This window comes from Abramis brama, assembly GCF_963993115.1.
Source record: "Abramis brama genome assembly, chromosome: 1".
Lineage (NCBI taxonomy): Eukaryota > Metazoa > Chordata > Actinopteri > Cypriniformes > Leuciscidae > Abramis > Abramis brama.
Genome location: NC_139963.1, coordinates 56,448,064 through 56,463,275, shown reverse-complemented (window position 1 = coordinate 56,463,275; position 15,212 = coordinate 56,448,064). Strand labels below are relative to the sequence as shown.

The 15,212-nt window shown below is 37.3% G+C and overlaps 2 protein-coding genes across 5 annotated transcripts in view; one reads left to right on the top strand and one right to left on the bottom strand.

Annotated features, from left to right (window-relative positions):
- The window catches only part of LOC311076073 (uncharacterized protein), a 208,672-nt gene that overhangs the window by 175,083 nt on the left and 18,377 nt on the right, over positions 1–15,212 (top strand). The gene's annotated exons all lie outside the window — the stretch shown is intronic.
- LOC311075682 (uncharacterized protein) overlaps positions 1–15,212 on the bottom strand; it is a 47,349-nt gene that overhangs the window by 31,242 nt on the left and 895 nt on the right. The window contains exon 1 of one of the 4 annotated variants that reach the window (XM_084103226.1): positions 358–396. The exons of the other annotated variants lie outside the window; for them this stretch is intronic. The gene's annotated coding sequence lies outside the window, so the exon portion shown is untranslated. Of the gene's footprint in view, positions 1–357; positions 397–15,212 lie in introns of those variants that run through there. 4 annotated transcript variants of the gene reach the window in all.

The window sequence follows — 15,212 nt, the reverse complement described above, 5'->3', positions numbered from 1 at the left end:
ATAAGCACAAGAAAAGAAAGGAAAATAAAATGGTCAAACTAAATTCTTTAAATATAAAACAAAGTAATAAGTCCGTGAAACAACACTGCTCATTCACGTCTGTAAGCTGCCGTGCTGCTGCTCCTCTCTCAGCCATTCACTGAACAGGGTAGACGCAGAGAGAGGTGTGTGACGGCAGGGAGAAAGCAAAACTCGCGCTCGTAGGACTGTGCTGGCAACATTTAGAGGTTACTGAGGTTTGTCCAAAAAGTAGCTAGATTTGTCGCTAGTCGCTTTTTTGAAAAAATGTCGCTAAGGGGGTCTGAAAAGTCGCTAAAAATAGCGACAAAGGCGCTAAGTTGGCAACACTGTCCTCACCTCAGAAGACTCGACGCTTGAAACTTCTTCTTCTTCTTCTATTTTTATCTGGCGGTTGACAACTTGTTGTTGTATTACCGCCACCTCTGGACTGGAGTATACCCACAGCTTATTTTCTCAATACTTTTAAATTCTTTTTAAAAGCCCTGTATTCTTTAAAAAAGAAAACAAAATTTGACACATCTTATCAGAACTTCTATGTAAAATATTTCTATAATTAAATATAATTTCATTGGCTTCTACTTGCTCAATAAACCTTTCCCTCTCATGCTTATATTTCTGACAATAAAACACTAGGCCTACATGCTCTCCAGTTTCTGGGTTATTTCCAAGACAATACTCACAGATACCATCAGCATGCTTTTTCATTAAAAAATAATGTACTGTTAAGTCTGGTGTGCCCAATCCTCAGCCTGGACAACACCACTACTTCATGTCTAGCTCTACCTGACACTGCAATCTTATTTAGGCCTACTTTAGACTGTAAATTAAAAAGATGTCTCCCACTTGATTCATTTTCCCAACATCGCTGCCATATTTCAAAAGTTCTTGTTTTAATAATACTCTTAACTTCTGCTTTACTGTGTTTTATGTCAACATCAATGATATCTTTTTTTTGGCCCATACATCAGCCAGCTCATTCCCCTCCACCCCTATGTGTGCTGGAACCCATAAGAAGGAAAACATTTTACCCGCCTTTTGCAATCTACTCGCTAACTGCAAAACTTCAAGCAGAATGTATTTCCTGGACCCTGAATGGGAATTCTTGATACTTAAAATAGCAGAACTGGAGTCAGAAGCTATGACAGATTGTCTATTCCCCCCATGACTTTCTACCCATAACAGGGCAAACCATATAGCTACAAGCTCTGCCGTATATACTGCCAAATCATCACTTAGCCTATTTCCTACAGCCAGACCCAGCTCAGGCACCACATGAGCCACTCCCACCATTTTATCTGTTCTTTTGGATGCATCTGTAAATAATCCTGTCATTTCTGTAGTTTTCTGTTATATATCTATTAACTCTCCCCTTGTCCACTCCACATACCTGCTTTTCCTCCAGCAGCCCTCAAAAGTCCACGGGGGAACTGTAGAGTATGGTACTGTCGTACAGATATTAAGAGCACTTAATACACCCATACACTCAACTTTTTGTTCGATACCCCACCCAAAGCTTTTTACTCTTTTATTTAATCGCTCTTGACAATTTCTTAGGGTTGTGTGAGCAATATGATCCTCTCTATGACCCTTAAGATTAGCCCAGTACACTAGGGCCAGCTGATCTCTTCTTAAATACAAGGGCATCTCCCCCACCTCCACTTGGATGGCTGCCACAGGAGAGGACTTGACTGCTCCACTGCAAATTCTCAGGGCTTGGTTTTGCATTACATCAAGTTTATAATAATGACTTGAAGGCTGATCCATATGCTACACTCCCATAATCGAATACTGACCTCATTAAACCAGTGTAAATTGTTCTCAAAGCTGCGCCAGACGCACCCCACTCAACCCCACACAAGCACCTCATCACATTTAGAATTTTCTTACATTTATCAACCATCTTCTGGATATGGAAGGCCCATGTCAACTTCTTGTCAAACCATACACCCAAGTACTTAACCTGTTAAGCCCGTAAACCCGGTACCGGGTTGGAATTGCGTTATTAAGATCGTTATTACGATCGTCCTTTAATATTTAAAGGTCCTGATGAAACATTAACAGTCATATGTGATATCATTACAAAGCTTAGACCCTCTACTTTTCACACAAAACCATCATTTTTTAATTCATTTTACATATCGCATCATTTAAATGTTTAAATTCCTCCACCCGCAACCGAAATACCGATCAAAAGTAAGTGTGATTATGAATTTGAATATTGATGGCATTGGTCAAATTTGATGAGGGGAGCCATCAGATCTGGGTATGTCCAATTTCATGCGGAATTCCAAAAAAACCCAAAGAGTTTAAGGGGTTAAAAACCTCTACTCTTTCCAGCTCTTTTCCTGACAAGCTAATCTTAAATTCAGGTATTATACTCCCACTAGAAAAGAACATAACTTTTGTTTTCTCTACTGATATCCTAAATCCCCATTGAACTGCCCATTTCTGGACTTCATTTACTGCACTCTGAATTTTCTTTACTATGAATTCCACATTCCTCCCTTTCTTCCACATGGCTCCAACATCAGCAAACAAAGCTACTCCATCAGGCCCCTGCACTTTTTTAAAGATCTGATCTATCATTATATCAAACAATATAGGGCTAACAATACTCCCCTGCGGAGTACCATTCTCAACTATATATTCATTACTTAATTCCCCGTTTATTTGAACCCTTAGACTTCTTTCAGACAAAAAAGCTTTTATCCACTGGAGCATTCTACCACCAATCCCCATCTGCTGCAACCTGATCAACAATCCATTCGTCCACAACATGTCGTACGCTTTTTCAATATCGAAGAATACTACCACCACTGCTTCTCTATTTACTTGAGCTCTTCTTATAACATCTTCCAAGCATACTACTGGATCCATTGTACCTCTACCTCTTCTAAAACCACTCTGGTAGCTCTGCAATAACCCCTTTGACTCAACCCAGTAATTTAACCTATCATTTACCATTTTCTCCACAGTCTTACCCACCTGCGAAGTTAAAGCTATAGGCCTATAACTACTTGGATTATGAGGATCTTTACCAGGTTTCCTAATTGGTACAATTATAGACTCTTTCCACTCCTTAGGAATCCTTCCCTCCATCCATATCTTGTTAAATAACAGCAATAGCTTATCTTTCCCTATACCACTCAAATTATCCAACATATCATAACATATTGAGTCTCTCCCTGGCACAGATTTTCTTAATTTTCTCAGGGCAATATTTAGTTCTAGTCCAGTAAAAAATTCATTAATTCTACCTCCTTCCTCATTCACAATCCCATCCACATTTGAATATCTTAACAATGTCTCTTCCCTTCCTTCCTTTTCCTCCAAACTGAGGTTATCTGAACTATGCACACTAGCTAATGTTTTAGCAATCACTTCTGCTTTATCTTTACTCATCACCACAATATCCTCTCCATCTATAAGCATGGGGTACCCATAACTTCTATCTATTCCTTTCATTTTTTTGATCATACCCCAAATCCTTTCAATAGGAGTAGTACGACCCACAGCGTTACAAAATCTCCAGTCTCCACCAGTATTCCTTTTTTGCCTTCTTAACAATTCTTCTCACCAAAGCTTGAGTTCTCTTATACTCAATCAAGCATTGAAAATTATGTGACTTCTTCAATTTCCTAAAAGTTATATTCCTTACTTTAACTGCCTCCTGACACTCTTTTGACCACCAAGGTACTATCCTATTTAAAGGCCTGGACTCTGCCTTTGGAATAGTTGCCCCTGCTGCATCCACTATACTTGAGCTAATTGCCCCACATAGCTCTTCAGCACTCATACTTCCTTCAATAGTTGACAACCACTCATCACTAATTTCTCTAAACTTCTCCCAATCAGCTTTTTCTAGTATCCATCTCCCGCCTCTCCTTTCCCCGTCTTTTTCCAATTCCACCCCTACCTGAACTCTAATGGGGTAATGGTCACTCCCAATTGTCGTCTCCTTAAGTACTTCCCACCCACACTTATCAGCTACATTCCTAGAAACTATTGTCAAATCAATTGCTGACTCTGTTCCTCTAGAAACGTCTAGCCTAGTGGTAGATCCATCATTAAGACAAACTAAACCCTCCTCCTCAATAAACTCTTCTACGACAATCCCATTACTATCATCCCTATCACCCCACAGTGTACTATGTGCATTAAAATCCCCGCACCATATTACCTTTCCAGTCAGATCTATTCCATATTCCTTCAAGCTGTCTCCTTTCCAACTGTCTACATGGATTATACAAATTAATAATCAAGATTTTACCAGTATTCGACCATACTTCAACTATAATATACTCCAAATCATCTCCTTTCCTTGCTTCTCTGAACTGAAGACCCCTCTGAATAAATGTAACTACCCCACCTCCTTTACCAGTGTCTCTGTCCCTTCTTACTGACATATACCCCTTTATCCCAAAGTCTAGCCTTGGGATCAGCCATGATTCTTGTATACATATGACATTTGGTTTCACCTCAAGATCTTCTACATACTTTTTGAACTCTTGCCCATTAGAAATCAAACTCCTTGCATTCCATTGGATTATATTCAATACCATTAAGATTATCCTTAGCATGACTGACCTTGAGATGATGACTCAACATCATTAGCTTCTGAATCATTAAGACAATCTACAACAAACAGTTTGGATTTAACTCTTTGTATGGCATTGATTAATGTCAGATCAATGGCCAACAAAACTTTTATACTAAATGACTTTTTTACATCTCATAAATTGGATTTTATGCTGCTGACTGAGACTTGGCTTCATGTTGGTGAGTCTGCATCCTTCTCTGAACTTCTCCCTCCAAACTGTACATTTTTTAACACTCCTCGGACTACTGGTAAAGGTGGAGGACTTGCCACTGTGTTTAAATCCACCTTGCAGTGTCGGCTGTCTGTATCTGTTAATTACTCAAGCTTTGAGCTGCAGTTATTTGAACTAAACGCCACTTCTCCGATACTGTGTGCAGTTGTGTATCGCCCACCAAAATTCAACAAAACTTTTATGCAAGACTTTGCGGATTTTATAGCAGGTCTAAGGTTGAATTATGATCATTTTATAATTTGTGGTGATTTTAATTTACATGTGTGTTGTGAAAACAAACCCATGGTTAAAGACTTCTTAAATCTTCTAAATGCTTTTAATCTCACTCAGTCAGTGTCCGGCCCGACACATGAAAAGGGTCATACATTAGATCTTGTGCTGTCTCATGGTTTGTGTGTTCATATAAATGAAATATGTAGTGCATGTATTTCGGACCACTTTCCGGTCTTGTTTACGATTACAGTTCCATGTTCTGTAATTAAGTCTCCTATTTCACAGTGCCGCCGTGTATTTAACAGTCAAACCCCGGCACAGTTCTCTGCTGTTTTTAAAGACTCTGTGCTTTATAAATTGGATGGAGGTGATGTTAATGGTGCTGATGGACTCATAACTCTTTTTAATTCAACTTGCACAAATATCTTAGACTCTGTAGCTCCTTTGAAGACGAAACGCACTAAACCGCTTTCAGAGCCTTGGTTAAATGACACTACCCGAGTGATCAGACGTGCATGTCGGCAAGCTGAGCGAAGGTGGAAGAAAGATAAACTCAGAGTGTCTTATGAAATTTTACAGCAATATCTATCTGATTATCAAAGGGCTGTAAAACTGGCAAAATCTGATTATTTTTCTAAACTGGTTGCAAATAACCCGTCACAAGCCACAAGTTCTGTTCAATATGGTTAACAATATTACAAATCCTCGCAAATCTTTTCCTGTTACACCTACACTGGACCTTTGTAATTCTTTTTTAGAATTTTTTGTTGAGAAGATTTCTGTTCTTCGATCTTCTGTAACCACATCCTGTGATCCTGATCCCTCTGCTCCTCCTGTATGCCTCGCGGTACTAGATCAGTTTGAGCCCATATCAATCCTATCCCTATCTGAGGTGGTCCATAAACTGCGGCCTACAAACTGTCCCTCAGATAGCATCCCTTCTTGTTTGATTAGAGAAGTCTTTGATACTGTTGGACCGTGTATTTTATTATTGATAAATACTTGTCTCGTCTCTGGTCAGGTTCCGTCCGCCTTTAAACATGCTTTTGTGCAACCGCTGCTAAAAAAGGAAAATCTTAATCCCGCTATTCTTTCTAACTTCAGGCCCATTTCAAAACTGTGCTTCCTATCTAAAGTCGTGGAGAAAGTAGTTTCTATGCAGCTGCAAACTTTTTTAATTAGTAATAATATTTATGAAAAGTTCCAGTCCGGCTTTAGATCCCGTCATAGTACTGAAACTGCATTGTTGAGAGTTTTTAATGATTTGATTTTAACTGTCGATTCAGGAGCCTCTGCTGTCTTAGTGCTTTTAGACCTTACTGCAGCCTTTGACACTGTGGACCACTCAATTCTCCTGGCACGTTTGGAGAGTTGTGTGGGAATCAAAGGTAGTGCACTAAGGTGGTTTCAATCTTATCTAACTGACAGGAGCTTCTCTGTCCAACTCGGTGATTTTTTATCTGAAACGGCTCCATTTACCTGCGGTGTCCCTCAAGGTTCCGTCTTAGGCCCCATTTTATTTTCTTTGTATATGCTGCCCCTGGCCTCCATTTTTGAAAGGTACGAGGTCTCCTTTCACTGTTATGCAGACGACATTCAAATTTATTTGCCCCTGAATGTAAAAAATCTGCAGCCCCTGTTTGATTGTATGAAAGACATTAAAACATGGATGAATTTAAACTTCTTAAATTTAAATGGAGACAAGACAGAGATTATAGTATTTGGAAACCCTAAACCTCTTGATTTAAATTATCTTGGCCCCTTGGCTTCGAACAGTCGTTCAACTGTGAGGAGTCTTGGTGTTGTGTTAGATAGTGCATTCAAGCTTGATAAACAAATATCCGCCACTGTAAGATCATGTTTTTTCCAGTTGAGAACTATAGCCAAGGTAAAGGCATATCTCCATCCTAAAGATCTGGAAAGGGTGATAAATGCCCTTATAACCTCTCGCCTTGACTACTGTAACTCGTTGTACGTAGGCTTAGATAAGTCATCGATTCAGCGTCTGCAGTTAGTCCAGAATGCGGCTGCACGTCTCTTGACAGGAAAGAGGAAGAGGGACCATATCACACCTGTGTTGCGTCACCTCCACTGGCTCCCTGTTCATTTTAGGATCGATTTTAAAATTTTACTACTGACTTTTAAATGCTTAAATGGCCTGGCTCCATTATATTTAACAGAGCTTCTGCACGCTCATATCCCGGCTAGAGCGCTAAGATCCGCTAATCTCCTCCTCTTGGATGTACCGAGAAGCAGGCTAAAAACCAGAGGTGATCGAGCATTCAGTGTAGCTGCCCCTCAATTGTGGAACAACTTGCCAGTCCATATCAGAACCTGCCAAACTCTGGAATGCTTTAAATCATTGTTAAAAACTCATTATTTTTCTTTGGCTTTTCTTTCGAGTTAGGGCTGTTAATTTCCTGGTAATTTTAATTTTAATTTTATTTTAATTTTCACTATACCTCGTATACTGTATATTACACATGTTTTATTGTTGTATAAATGTATGAGCAGTAATTTGTTGTTGTTTTAACCTGTGAAGCACCTTGGTCAACCATGGTTGTTTTTAAGTGTGCTATATATAAATAAATTGATTGATTGATTGATTGAACAAACCCCCATTCCAACCTTTGCACGTTCAAGAACTTTTTGGCTGATTTAACTATGATCCTGATCTGTTCTACTACTTATTTGAGCAGCTCCATTAACAACATCTGCCATGAAAAGCACAAAGTCCAATTTCTTTACTATCAGTGTGTCTTCTTGAATTTTTTTTACATGCTATACACTCTCTTTCCATTTTGCTATTAACCTTCTTTGCCTCTGGAACTAGTTTAGGGAATTGCTTTACTGCCTCTGCATAGGACATTCCTTGCTCTGCTTTCATCCTCTGAACTTCTCTCATGTGTTTATACACCTCACATCCTCCATACGCTGCACTATGGTCCCCACCACAATTGCAACATTTTTTAGTTGCCCCTTCTTCGCATTCACCGTACTTATGTTCTCCTCCACACTTACTACACCTAATCTCCCCTTTGCATACAGCAGCCACATGCCCATACCTTTGGCAATTGAAACATCTCAATGGAGGTGGGATACACATTATAGCTCATAAACCCAATACACACCTTATCTGGGAGTTGTTTTTCATCAAACGTTAGCAATATTGACAGGCTATCGCTCAACACACCATCCTTTTTCATTTTCAACCGTTTCGCTTCTTTTACTTTCACATTTTTTATGTTTCCCAACAACTCATCAATTGAATCTTTAACTGGGATCCCAGTAATAACTCCTCTAATCAGTTCCTTGTCACTGGCTATTACCCCTCTCACTGCTTGGCCATTCATCTTTCTTATTTTAACTGCTTTCTTCTGTTGTTCCTCATCAGTACATTCTACCAACAGTGATCCATTTCTCAATTTTTTAACATTCAATACTTCCCCTATCTCCTTATGTACACATTTCGTTAACTGGATAGGACTCCAATCAGCAAAATAACCTCCCTCCTTTATAAAGGATATAAATACCTTATACCATCTTCCTTTCAGAGATATCCATATCCTCATCATCTTGTTTACTAAATTAATTTTTCTTGCGTTTTGGCCTACCTTCCTCTTCATACCCACGCTCAGATTCATCCATCCCCCACTGCTTACTCCGTCACTTCCTACAAACAACTCCAGTCCAGTCGGCGGCAAATATGCGGCTAACAACTGCGCGAGTCGAGATGCGGCGTGCTCCCAAGATTGCCTCAACAACCCCCTTCCCGATGCGACGCTGAAACTCTTCTTCTTTCAGGTTTTAATGGCGGTTGGCAACTCAATCTCAAAGGTGCATTACTGCCACCTACTAGACTGGAGCGTGGGCATTATAAAGACATCAAAGGATATATTATATATATATATATATATATATATATATATATATATATATATATACCGTTAAAAAAGTGAAACTTGTATATTATATAGACTCATTACATGCAAAGTGAGATATCTCAAGCCTTTATTTGTTATAATTTTGATGATTATGGCTTACAGCTTGTGAAAACCACAAAATCAAAATCTCAGAAAATTAGAATATTACATGAAATCACACAGTAATTACACAGTAATCCCATGGTCATTGAACCATGTTTTGGTTATTTTGGCAGTGTGGGCAGGTGCAAATCCTGCTGGAAAATGAAGGAAGCATGAAGTGCTCTGGAAATGTCCTGGTAGACGGCTGCGTTGACTCTGGATTTAATAAAGCACAGTGTAATCCCCCCTCGAAACGACCTCTCTTCTCTTTCGGTCACGTGCCATGGCGAAAGGGTGTGGCCAGTGCCGATGAGGGTGCGGCTATCGGTGTCTGTCTCGTTTCTGCACCGCCTCTCAGAGAAACCTCCACAACTGAATGTAAACTGGCATTCAAATCTGCCTCCATTTTGTTTGCAACGCCCAACCTCCAACGATCCAATCAATTCCCGATGGACGAAATCAAGTCCCGCCCTACATTTTTTTTCTAATTTCAGAAGCCGTTTCACTCGGATATACGTCACAACAAGGAAAAAAATGACAATCTCAACTTCCGTTTCATGCCGACTTTAAAGCCTTATCTCTTGTCAAAAGGCTCAACGCAACCTCAGACTTTGATGAACACTGACGTCTGTGTCCGTACCATTCTTATCAATGACAGCGTAAACTCGTATCTCCCTGCTCCCAAGTCATAAATCTTGTATCTCCGATTAAATATGATTTTGTGGAAATGTTGTGTTAATGTTGGTATACAACAGTATATGATAGCAATATAAGGTATAATACCAACTTTAACGATGCAATGTTTAATAACTCAAAAAATATGCAGTTTTTTTAATTTCCTGAAAAATAATGGTTTTGGAGATGCAAGGATTCCGCCCGACAGCGACGATAAGTTTATTTGTAATTGCCAGAAAGAAAGAAAGAAAGAAAGAAAGAAAGAAAGAAAGAGAGGGCAGATATAAGGTTAGGAATTAAAAGTCAAGGTAGGGCTGCACAATTAATAGAATTTCTAATCGCGATTACGATTATGGATGCCACGATTACGTAATCGTTCAAAGCTGCGATTACAAAAAAAAAAAAAAATACACTCTGCGTGCATTTGGAGCATGTTATGAGAGGCGAATCACAACTACTTAAGAAAACCCAGCACAATAGGAACTATCAGGAAGTGACGTATGTGTACGCTGTAAAAAAAAGTCTTTCACCTCAGAAAAACGGACGTTCCTGTGTCATGTCAGCCGTTATACTGTGCTAGTAGCGCACACTCTTCAATTGCACGCACAAATGCGGCGGCGCGCGCTGTGTATAAAGTGCAAAGGAAACTACGAGCATGCAACGTTGTTACGGTGTAAATTAGTAAGTCACGAAATAAAAGTAAAATACCAATAAATCACGTTACTGGTACGTCGTGTGTTAACTGAGAAGGATTTGCATGCAGGGATGATTTTCATTCCCAGGAGCAGTTTCCATGTTTCATTAACAGTTCTTGTTAATATTGTGTTTTCACCATGGTAACTGTCATTTCAATATTAACCTCAAAATGCCACTTTATTTTCACTTTGTTTTATTTTTTATATTTTAAATGACTGTGGTAGCTCATACCAACATTGTATTAACAAAAGCTAGTTTGGGACTGCTATTTAATAGCTTTAGCATAGGCCTAATGTTTATTCCTTAGTAGTCTTTACTATTAGTCATATTCTTACAATTTATGTGTATGTTAAGTAAAGGGGGACAGAGTGTGTGTTAACATGTATAATAATATGCCTATATATATATATATATATATATATATATATATATATATATATATATATATATATACAGTGCAATGCATAAGTGAATACACCCATGCTAAAGTTGACTAAAAAGAGGAATAAAAAAATCATATTTTGGAAATTGAACTTAATGCCTTAATTTAAAAAATTAGGAAAAATCCAACCTTTAAGGACACCAATTTTCTTTGTGAATGAATAATGTATCGTAAATAAATAAATGTTCTTCCTTAAAATACATGGTGCATAAGTGAGTACACCCCTATGTTAAATTCCCATAGAGGCAGGCAGATTTTTATTCTGTAAAACGCAATGAACGTGCGTCACTTTACTTTCGTTTTCAACAACGTAATTCTCTTCATGGAAAACCAATCAAAGAAAACATATCAGGAGGACTCGACAATAACGCTTGTCTGGGACCATATACTTTGTCCGGGACACGTGTGTTTTCTTCTTTCTTTCTTTTTTGAAGGGAAAAGTGAGAGAGAATTGTAGCCCATCCGGACAAATGATGATTAAAAAAAAAAAAATTAATATAAAAATATTCCGAATCACCGAAAACGTGAGGATGATTCTGTTTTATTTAATTTAATGTAAGTGGCGATTGATAGCCTATAGTTGATAATATAGGCCTACCTAATGTACTGACGGTAACAAAGTTGCACTGTTGAGGCTCGTGCTGTTATTTATAACATATTATAGTTAAGAAACAATATAGGCTACACACGATCAGAGTGATGTTTTCCTGAATGCCATCAAGATTGAAACCGAGACTGATTTCATAACAGTTCAATAAACAAATAGCCTAGTTAAAATTAAGTCACTTACATTTGAGACGCAATGACTGTTTTTGTTCTGTTTCAGCAGCGAAAATAGTTCCAAACAAAGATCACAGCAGAACCATAGCGCATCTCACAGCAACACTCAGCCGTGTTTCATTACTGAATGATTCAGCGTTTTGAACGAATCGATTGAGTCAAAGATTCAATTACCTATTCATAAACTGCCTCATTCTGAATGAATCAGCCTTTTGAACGAATCGTTTGAATGAATGACTCAATGACTCGCTCATTAAGACGGTCGCCTGCCGCCTCTTACTGGCGGTTTAGTTTCAAACATTTTCAACATTCCTTATTTGTATATTCAAAAATATTTAAAATAATCTAATTTAATACAGTTATAATTTTTCAATGTAAATTATTTAACTTGATTGGAAACAGCCTAATGTCTTATTATTTTAATTGAATATATTGATCAAATTTAAGAATTTGAAATGAAAGATGGAGCAAACATTTAAAGGAGAACTCCGGTCAATTTTAAAATTGAGCTCATTTTTTTGTAAATTTGGAGTGCTGTCAATACAGAGAACAATGACAAAAATCGGTGTTGCCTACACCATGTTATCCTCTTCTTAAAATTGGCACCCAGCTGACTTCAATGGGGCACGTTTTAAACCTGCTTTTAGCCTCTTAACATCCTTGATGTGTCATTACAAGTGCACAGCTAATGTGAGTGATTCCTTCAGAGTGAACACGAGTGAATCTGACTGCAGTAGATGTGAAAGATATTAATAAAAATGATGTTATTTCAGCCAGCGCACATACCTGTATTTTCTTCCTGTTTTCGGTCGAAGTCCATAGTAATCGATTGTCGAGTTCACGCGCGTGATCATAGGTAACTAAACCTATGCGTGTGAACTCGACAATCGATTACTTTGGACTTCGACCGAAAACAGGATGTAAATACAGGTATGTGCGCTGGCTGAAATAACATCATTTTTATTAATAGCTTTTTTGTCGTTGTTCTCTGTATTGACAGCACTCCAAATTTACAAAAAAATGAGCTCAATGTTAAAATTGACCGGAGTTCTCCTTTAATAAAATAATTTAGGTACAAAAAATTATTCTGTTTTCAAACAGTGATGTAATGAAACATTGACAATTTAAGTTTGAATGGAGTAAAGCCTCTGTTAAGGCTATTAAGGAAATGTAATTTTGCCAAAAGAAGAACTTTTATTTTAAATAAATGTTAATTTTTAATTAGCCAACTTCAGTGTGATATGGTACCATATTATCATGCTTAACACTGAGAATTTGAATAATTGTAATGTGATGATCAGATGCAGATATCTAAATCAAAGAATATGGGTGGTTTGCGGGTGGATTATTTATTTTTAACAGTGGATTTGGGTGACTCAAAGTGCACCAGATTAATGAATTTATCTTTAAAATGTACAAAAATTTCTTTTTTTAGAAATTAAGGACCCCCCTAGAGGTACCAACCTCCACCCACAAAAATAATGCAGAAAACACATTAGGCTATATGATGATCTATGAAAAATAACATTTAATTACCTTATTATTAAAATACATTATTAGGATTTTACCACCTCCGCCTCATTTTGAGCCAGGAAAAACCCTGATTTGTATTTAAATAGTTTTTTTTTTTCACACAGTATTTTGATTTTAAACACTTTTCCATGTATTTATGCCCATATCATTTCGGTCTCCTCGGGTGTGAACCGCTCCTGGCGCACGCCTGGCAAATCCGCTGTTATAATAGCAAACCGCCATAGAACAAGCGCTCCGGCTCTTAAAGGGAATGTGAGATGACACTCTGATTGGTTTATTTCACGTTACGCCCAAACCACACCTATGAATAATGAAGCTACTTCAGAGTCAACCCATTTTAGATTTGCGTCGGGTGCAAGAGTCATTTATCCCGCCGGTATAATAGCAACAGTGCCTAAGACCCGCCCACAAAGTTACTTGCGTTTCCCACTTGATACTTGTGTTTCAGATCGTTAAAATAGGGCCCTAAAACTTAAATAAAAGTATGGATAGGCTACACTGTAAAACCCAACAAGTTAAGCTAAGTCATTTCATTTGAGGATACAGATGACCTCAATTCAATTAAGTTAGTTATACAAAAAAAAAAAAAACAATAGTTATGAGTACCCTGAACTTATTTTAATCGAGTCCACTAAAACAAGGCTATTTCTTAATACACAATTAAACTTTACACTGCATTCAACTATCTAATATAGCTGAAACTTCACTATATTGAGTAAAAACTTTCACTACACTGTGGCTGCACTTAGTGCTTTAAAGGACTACTTAGATTGAGTATAAGTTTCTGTTGCACTTTCATATTTAAAAACTGAAATGCCTTTTATTTAACAAAATTGTTTCTGGGAAATGAAGTTTTAAAGAGATTTTTTTTTTTTTTTATATTATTCATGTATATTTTTTTAATATTCCTAGAATTATTTGTTGCACTGTTTCTTATACAGTTATATTGCAAAACTAAAATTTACAATTTTATTAATTAATTTTTTTATAAAATACCCTTTTCAGTTCAGTGTTAGATTTGTGGCTGTGGCTAAATAATATATTACTGTCAAATGCTATGTCAGATAGGCTAATACAAATGCTCTAGTTTACCTGTTTGTCTTAACGTGAAGAGCAAGGGCGTAACTTTGGGTCTACCATTGGGGGGGTTAAACTCGCGGCATATTTATTAATTTATTTATTTATTGAATAATTTTCTTGTGTAACATGCTAATTTGCCGTTCCTGTTTTAGAAATACATTGTGATACTTTTAGTGATTTAGGCTACTTAACGTAAATGCAGCTGTTCACTTGACTATTTATGCCATAATTACACAGTAGTTAAATTAAGTGTTTAAGCACTAGCCAGCAGTGGCAGCTTCTACTTAATTGATTTTTTGTGTGTGTTCAATATCTTATAAAAAAAAAAAAACAAGAACTTAAAGATTAATCAATTGCATCACTGTATTGGCACCTACATGCAGCAAATGTATTATGCACAATTCAACTCTCAATACATTACACAATACAGGGTGGCACACTGGAGTGCAGCTTGCACCTTTATTCTGAACAGATTTCACATAATGGTGGGCATCACCAAAACTCACCATCCACTAACAAAATCTTTAAGTTTAACTGTTAAAATGTATTTTATTAACATCACATTTTAAAAACTTAACATCAAATAACAGCATTAAAAACTTTCAAATAGAGAAAATGAAAGTGCAATAATATTATCACTTTGCATGAAATAAGACTCAAAAGTAGATTAAAAAAAATTGCATAGCCTCTGATAACATCAAATTCAGAAACTGGGAAAATACAAGTGTGGACTAAGTTGTGCTTTGATTCATTTTGTCACTTTGCAAACTCCATGCAAAAAGAACAAAAATAAAATAAAAAATAATAATAATGATAATCTCAAATTGAGCCGGAGGTGGTAAATTCCTAATAATGTACGTATTTTTTTTTAGGTATTTTAATAAGATACCTAAAATACGTTGCGCATACAGCTCA